The sequence below is a fragment of the Mus pahari genome, chromosome 22, assembly GCF_900095145.1.
Source record: "Mus pahari chromosome 22, PAHARI_EIJ_v1.1, whole genome shotgun sequence".
NCBI lineage: Eukaryota > Metazoa > Chordata > Mammalia > Rodentia > Muridae > Mus > Mus pahari.
The window spans coordinates 24,230,821-24,238,620 of record NC_034611.1 but is presented as its reverse complement, the minus strand read 5'-3'; the positions used below and the strand labels follow the sequence as shown (position 1 = coordinate 24,238,620).

The 7,800-nt window shown below is 38.5% G+C and overlaps 1 pseudogene; it reads right to left on the bottom strand.

Annotated features, from left to right (window-relative positions):
- Positions 1 to 5,890: 5,890 nt before the first annotated feature.
- Positions 5,891 to 7,507, bottom strand: LOC110338590 (annotated as a pseudogene).
- Positions 7,508 to 7,800: the final 293 nt, after the last annotated feature.

The window sequence follows — 7,800 nt, the reverse complement described above, 5'->3', positions numbered from 1 at the left end:
GGCCAGACACAATGGGCTTTTTTTTTAATTTTCTTTTACCAAGTGCTAAATTCTAATATTAAAGATAAGACCATCTTGATAATTTTAGAGTAAAAGGATGAAATAAATGTAAGAGAAAAACAGCTAATGTTTTTCTCTTTTGTTTAATGAAGAAAAATGCATAGCCTTAAAGCACGTCAACCTTTTATTTTACCGAGAATAATGGCCAGATATACATTCAATTCCCTAGAATGTATTTATACAAGTTGTGATTTACTGAACACATGAGTAGGTAATGAACCCTGCAGGATTCATATTACAGCTTTTCGATAGTGACAGAACAATATGCTTGAAACCAATGTTTGGGAACTGTGGTCGTAATGGGTAACTAAGCATGTGATTTAGCAGTAGGTGTCAAGAATTACACACAGAAGTTGTATCTTGGCTTAATTGGAAGATACTGTGGTAATGAGGTAAAATGATTATTTTACAGAAGAAAGAAGCCCCTTTTAGAATTGTTCTAGCTACTTTTCTTGCTATAGAAAAGACACCCTGGCAAGTATCCTACCTCAAGGACACTTATTCAACAATGTTCATTGTGCCTTTATTTAAAATAGGCTGGAATTGCAAACAACCTAAATGTCCCTCAACAGAACAATGGATAAAGAAAATGTGGTGCATTTATACAATGGAGTATTACTCAGCTCTTTTTAAAAAATGATATCACAAATTTTTCAGGCAAATGAGTGGAACTTGAAAAAAAAAAATCATCTTGTGTGAGCTATCCCAGACCAAGGAAGATAAATGTGATATATATGTGGATATTAACCGTTAAATAATAACCAATCTACAATCTGTAGACTCAAGGAGATTTAATATAAACAAAAGGACTCAGTAGGCATATGGATCTCCTTGGGAGGGGAAAATAAAATGGACTTTATGGCTGGTTTGGGACTGGGCGTATGAGATGAGAACTAGAAGATCAGGTGGGGAGGGAAAGGGCAGATGGGAATGAAGTAAGGAATTCAAACAGAGAGTTATTTGAGGGGTGGTATGGAAACAATGTGGTAGAAACTTTTTACAATATCTAAATGTGACACTAACGAAGTCCCCAAATAGTGGAAACAGAATCCCAAGAAGGCCCTCTCTTGCCACAAAATGAAGCTTTCAGTACCAGAACTGCACTACATTCAATTGAGTTGTTGGCCAAGGGGTTCCCATATAAATCTTAAAACAGCATTAAATATTGGAAGATAATAAGTTTCTCTTCACAAACTGATAGTAAAGCCCTAATGCTAAAGAAATCACCCACACAATTCATTGAGCATGGAAATATTGAGCTAATGCTTACATAGAGCTGTTATCTCTACATTCTAGTGTCTTTGGTATGGAAAGTTACTCTTCAGTCTACCAAAAGTGAAACATAAACACCAATCCAGCCACAAAACCTTTAACCAACACTTCTGTCTAGAAGTAATTCTGTGCTAGAGTAATTGTGGCACAAAGCTAATGGGAGTAACCAACCAGGATCTGATTTGACTTAAGTCCCACTTCACAAGCTGCAACCTATACCTGACACTGCCTGGGTGACTAAGAACCAGAGTCAAGGTACCCCAGAGATCTAGGGTAAAACCAAATGGTCTAAAAAAATGAAAGTAGCGATAAAATAACTCCTAATGACATTATGTTATACTTGAAGATCAGTTCCTATCTGAGTCATCATCAAAGAATCTTCTTGTTGTAGCGGATAGGAACAAAGGCAGAGACCAACAGCCAGACATAATGCAGAGAAGCGACCTTGGAATACTCAGACCTAAATGGGATGTTTCCATTCAATTCCTCCCCTCAGTGCCTATCGAACTCTGTGAAAGAGAAGGCAGAAAAACTGTAAGGGCCAGAGGTGATGGAGGACACCAGGAACACAAGGCCATCTAAGTCATCTGAGCAAAACACATATCAGCTCACAGAGACTGCAGCAATATTCAGAGGGCCTTCAGGGATCCACATCAGGTCCTCTGTAAGTGTATTATAGCTTTCAGCTTAGTAATGATGCAGGACTCCAGGGTGTGTGAACAAGTTGGTCTCTGATTCTTGTGCCTACCCTTGGGGACCTTTTTCCTTTGGTTGGTTTCCCTTGTCTAACTTCATTGTGATAGGTTTTGTTCTATCTTATTGTATTTTATTTTGCTATGTTTTGTTGTTATCTCTTAGAGTTCTGTCCCTTAGATCTGGATGGGAGTGGAGATGGAGAGGAACCAAGAGGTATAGAGGGAGGGGAAGCTGTATCCAAGGACTTGTAGTAATGTCCAGAGAGGAATTTTACCATCACATCTGATGGAGAGGAAACACTAAGGACACCTAGTAGTATATGGAGGCTCAGGTTATTAATCTGCACCACAGAGCTTCATCTAGCATTTAGTGTCAATCATAACAAGATAGACAGCCCTGACCCCAGGACTTTGTCTCCCTCCATATTTCTCAATACCTTGTCTTCCTTTGGGGCCATGTTCCCATTATATTGGCCTCTTTTCTATCCCTGAAGGAGTGTTCCCTATCCTTTCTATATTTGGAACTCTGGCATGATAATTCTACTAAAAGAGGCCCTTCCCCTAGACCTTTCTATACTGGCCTAGTTAGCATTGTTTTTCTTAATCCCTTGACTGTAGAAGCACTTTATCTGAGCACTTCACCCTATGAACCAGACAGAAAGTTATCAGTGCTCTTCCCCAGCTGTCGACTTTGTATGCTATAATTTCAACCTGCCAGGCAAGATATGCTCATAGGTGCAATTGTAAGAATATTTGGGGAATGACCAACTGTTTTCTGATCCGATTTGAGGCCCCCTCTGTGGGAGAGAATATATGCCCGATACAATAAACTTGATTTAAATACAAAAACAAAAACAAAACAAACCCCTAGTGCTGGGAAGATTCCAGCCCCTAGGGGAAACATGCTGCCTATAATTTGTTAAGTGGATATGTAGTCAAGTTGCCTTCTAAACAATAAAATTTATATTTGTAGAATAATGCTATTATGTGTCTGGATCTAAGAGGTTCCCTTTTCAGAGGGTGTCAGTGAAGACAGCCTCACAATTGGTCAAAGTTCTAAAAAGTGATTGATTATTAAGTGGTCAGCCATAGAAATGAATATATGTTACCATGTCCAAGGCACAGGGTCTATTACATTGTAAAACCATGGAAAAGGAGAGATACACTGTGAAATGTGTCTTGTGGGTATGGTGTGGCTGCCTGTTTGTTTGTTTGTTTGTTTGTTTGTTTGTTTGTTTTATCAAGACAGGTTGTGGCTGCCTTTGGACATGGAACTGGGGAAGGGGTTTGGGAAGAAGGAAGCCAGTATGAACGGGAGAGAGTAAGAAAAGGTAAGATTATGACCACAAATGTTAACCAATGTATGTTCCCAGTTGTAGGTAGAAAAACATGCAAATGCAAAAAGCTAATGTTTATATGTCTGTGGACTATTTAATGAATGGAATTTCTCGCCTGGTGCTTTATAAAACTTACTTCCCTTTTGAAATATTAGCATAAACTTTTCCTGACTGCTTTCATCTTTTTTGGCAAGTGGAAACAGAGTCCCTGAGAGGGGACCATCCCTGCAGAGGAAACCTACGCATGTAGTTTGTGTGGATGCCAGGATGCCTGCTCAGATTATCACGGAAAGTTTCTGAAAGAGCAGTGGGAGCAAGAAGAAAAGAGCAAGAACTTGGAAGACATTGATCTGGGCTTTGCTGAGACACCTTTTCCTGAAGAGTTTTGCTCAGGCTGCCTGTGTTCCAGGCAGACATTTCTAAGCATTTTGAAGCCTAGACCATGGCCAGGATGAGGTCAGATACTGCAGGCTGCAAAGCAAGTTGATAAAGAGTGGCCACCGGGATTCAGGATTTAGGACTGATCAGAGTTACAGACTTCAGAATATTGTTTTCTGAGTCCTGAATACTAACCATAGTTCTCTTGAAAGTTTTTTTCTTTTTTTTTTTCATTAACCTTTTATTTTTAAACTTAGTTTTACAATAAACAGAAAAGCTGATCATTAAACAACTACCATAGCTGTCAATTTTTTAAAATGTGGTTCAAGTTTTAATGCAGTACAACTATATCCTGTAATTACATCCTTTATATACAGGAAATGTGTGCTTTCAAAGTATAAAGTTTTTCTGATATATAAGATACAAATGGTTGTCCTTAGGAGTTAGGTACACTTGACTATTTTCAATAAATCACAACTGGTTATATCTTTGATTTGCATTCTATTTATATAAGAAAAAATCCATCACTTTATCATACCAACTTCTGTAGTTCAAATAATTCAGTTATTTGCTTTTTTTTTTCTTCCTTTCAAAAAGTAGACGATAGATTTGAGTTTTTTTAAATCATAAGCAAAAACCAGTAGATCATTTTAGGCATATCAACCAAGTTGTGATACACAATTTTAAAATAAAGTTACAGTTTTGAAAAATTTGTAAAGTCTAGGACAAGGGAATTATGTTCTCATACTTTTTTCCCAAAGAACAACCCTACATTCTGAAGATGGATTCTTTTCCTCTTACTCAAAATATTCAATATGTAATGCTAAAGCCCCCAACATCATACAAATCAAGAACAAATTAAAATGTTTTACTCTCTAAAGCTAGACATGGATGGACATGCCTGTGGTCCCAGAAACTGAAAAGAAGTAGAGAGAAGAACATCAGGTGTTCAAGGTCATCTTTAGCTACATAGAGAGCTAGAGGTTGGCATGAGCTACTAAGACTCTGTCTAAAAAAGGAAAAGCAGAAAAGGATTTGCTATAAAGTTTTTAAATTAAATTTTCAAAGCATAAAGTATATTACTGAGCACAGGTTTGGGAAAATACACAAGGAAGATTATCTTACAAATACAGTCTTCCAGGATCTAAATTAATCTTCCTTTTGTTTTAATAGCTAGAAGGAACTTAAATTTCCACTAGTTAGGCATTCCTTAATTATGTGGACATAGAGATCTATAGACTGGACATACTTTTGATACCTTGTGAAGTATATCCTAAAGGAAAACTGAGGCACTAAGAGGTTAAAAATCCAGACTGTCGTTTACTACTTGCAGAAATAAAAGGATTTTCATGCTTTTCTTACCTTAGTAAAAACGGTATAAATAATTTTTCATTTTATTGCCAAGCACCCAATGAAGCAGAGTGTAGATATCCCCACTTAAAGACAAATGGTTACAAAGGATTAAGTGTGTATGGTTGAATTAAAATCTGATTAACCATGTCTAGAGTTGGAATACACTTTTACACCTACATTAGGCCTATTCTTCATTCCCATCATCAAGTTAAGTCTGTCCAGTGAATCATTTGTAAACAGTAAGCACAGTACAAGGACGATGATTTTCTGAGTTCCCCTGAGCAAGCCAGGGAAACCAAGCCACTAAATAAAGCCCAGTCTCCTGTGTAGACCAGACAGAATGTAGAGGATTCTTCCGTCCGTGTTCTGCTGCGTAGCTGACAGTTCAGTGACTGATACAAAATCGATTTAACCTCATTTAAAAATCACTCTTGTCTTTGCATTCTTTCTTGTGTTTAATTTAGAAAAGTTAAAAGTATAAATTTTATCTCCTAATCAGTGCTATGCCTCAGAAATGCAGCTTATAATTCTTATGGGAAAAAAATCAGGTGATCATTACTGAACAATAATTAATAAGTTAGTCCTTCAAGCTCAAAAAGAGTAAATCTATGGATGCTACTGAAAACTCAAGTTGACATTGATTTTTCAAGTATCAGCAATATTAGTCTTTAAAATGTTACCATTTGTGTAGTGCAAAGAATATTTATGTATATAAACCATACTACTGGACAAAAAAGAAATGTAATCATCAAAACGGAGATTTTCTTGTGAATTCCAATTCATTTCCAATCCATCTCTTAGGTCATCCAGGCCCAGAAGTCTTCTTGAGTAAAAAGCCATTTCTTCAATTTAGTTTTCTTCTCCTTCTTTGATAATACAAATGTGCCAATCACTGAGCAATAAAAGGTCATGTAATAGCAAAAGCTAATGCACCAGGGGACATTTCAGAGGGCCACTAAGATGGTCTCTGTGAGGAGGGTTGATTACTTGTCTGCAAAGATAATTTTGCCTGCAAAGCAGTTAGCGTTTCCAGTTTATGAAGTCTCTGAAGGATGCTCTGCATGTCCTCCTGCAGTCTAATGAACACAAGAGCGATCTGCTCATTGAGGCTGCCTCTGGACCCCCGGTCTGAGCCCCAGCGTTCTCCATCACCTCCACTTCCTACTTGCCGACCCTTGATTCCTTCGCTCAAATGTGGCATTCTATGCCGTACTCTCCCTCTCCTGACACTGGAGAAGTCGTCGCTCTCTCTGCCTCTCTTCTCATGGTGTAGCGCTCCACTGCTACTTCTGCCATCTTCTCTTCCGAATTTCACTTCACCTTTCCCTTTGAATGCGACCATCTGCATTTTCCCAATGCTGCCATTTCCAGGAGATTGTTGAGCATCTTCACAAAAACCAGAACTTTCCAAGTGCTTAGTAGGATCACCACCTAAATAATATTCTTCTTATCTAAATTGCTCCATAGAAGCACAGTATATTTCATTATCTGAATCTCTTGTCCAACAATGTATTTCTGAAGCATCGTCATTGGGATCTTCATTTGTATCTTGGTGAACACAGACAATAGTGTTTCCTGTGTGCTACCAGCTCTGATCTCCAGGCTTTTCATCTTCACTGCTTCTGGTACTCCAGGAAGAATCAGTATGAATATCACTCTGTATATCCTGAGCAAAGCTATCTTTATAAGCATTGGTAACAATGATTTCCGAAATCTTTTTTTTTTTTTTTTTTTTTTTTTGAGACAGGGTTTCTCTGTGTAGTCCTAGCTGTCCTGGAACTCACTCTGTAGACCAGGCTCGCCTTGAACTCAAAAATCTGCCTGCCTCTGCCTCCCGAGTGCTGGGATTAAAGGCATGCGCTACCACCTCCCAGCTTGATTTCCAAATTCTTATCTGTTGATTTCTTCATCATTTCTTATCATCACTGCCACTCTGTTCTGCTCCTTTTAACTCTCCTTGGGCCTCTTCTTCCTCAGACTCAGCTCCACTATCACTGCTCTCTGCTTTACCATTAACCGCTTTGGCATTTGAAGAAGTCAGAACATTACCAAGGTCAAGTAGAACTGCAGTACAAGGTACAACCTTGGCTAACTGGAACACAGCCTCTCTGTGCTCTCAGAAAACACTTCCCAGACAATTTCAACTCAATGATGCTGGTCTCTTCTTAACCACCACTAATTTCTTAGCTCCAGCTAAACAGCACCAATTGTCCCAGTAGTTCCTTCTATGTTTCACTCTAAAGCCCAAGCCACGTGGCCGACGCTGCAGAGTTCTGCTGCTTGCTGGGGCTGGAACATGGCTCCCTTGTTCTATTATATTATCACCAGCTTTCTGTTTTCCAACTCCTTCACTCCTTGAAATTTTTTTCTATGTATACCTTTCAGTCTTAATATCCTCACTAGGACATTCATCTTTGGAATTGGATTTTGTTTGCCTATGTTTTCTCTCTGTATTTTTTTCATTTTGTTTGAAACGGGAATTTGCTATGTAGTCAAGGTTAGCCTCAAACTCCATCATCCCATGTCAGCCTCCTGATCATAGGCATACACCACCATGAACAATTCTGCTTGAGACAAGGTCTTACTGTGCAGCTAAAGATGGTCTGAATCACCTGCCCTATTCCAGGATGGTCTCAAACTTCTGATCATCCTACCTCAGACTCCTATGACTTGGTCTACCACCATATCTGGTTGGTTGATGATAT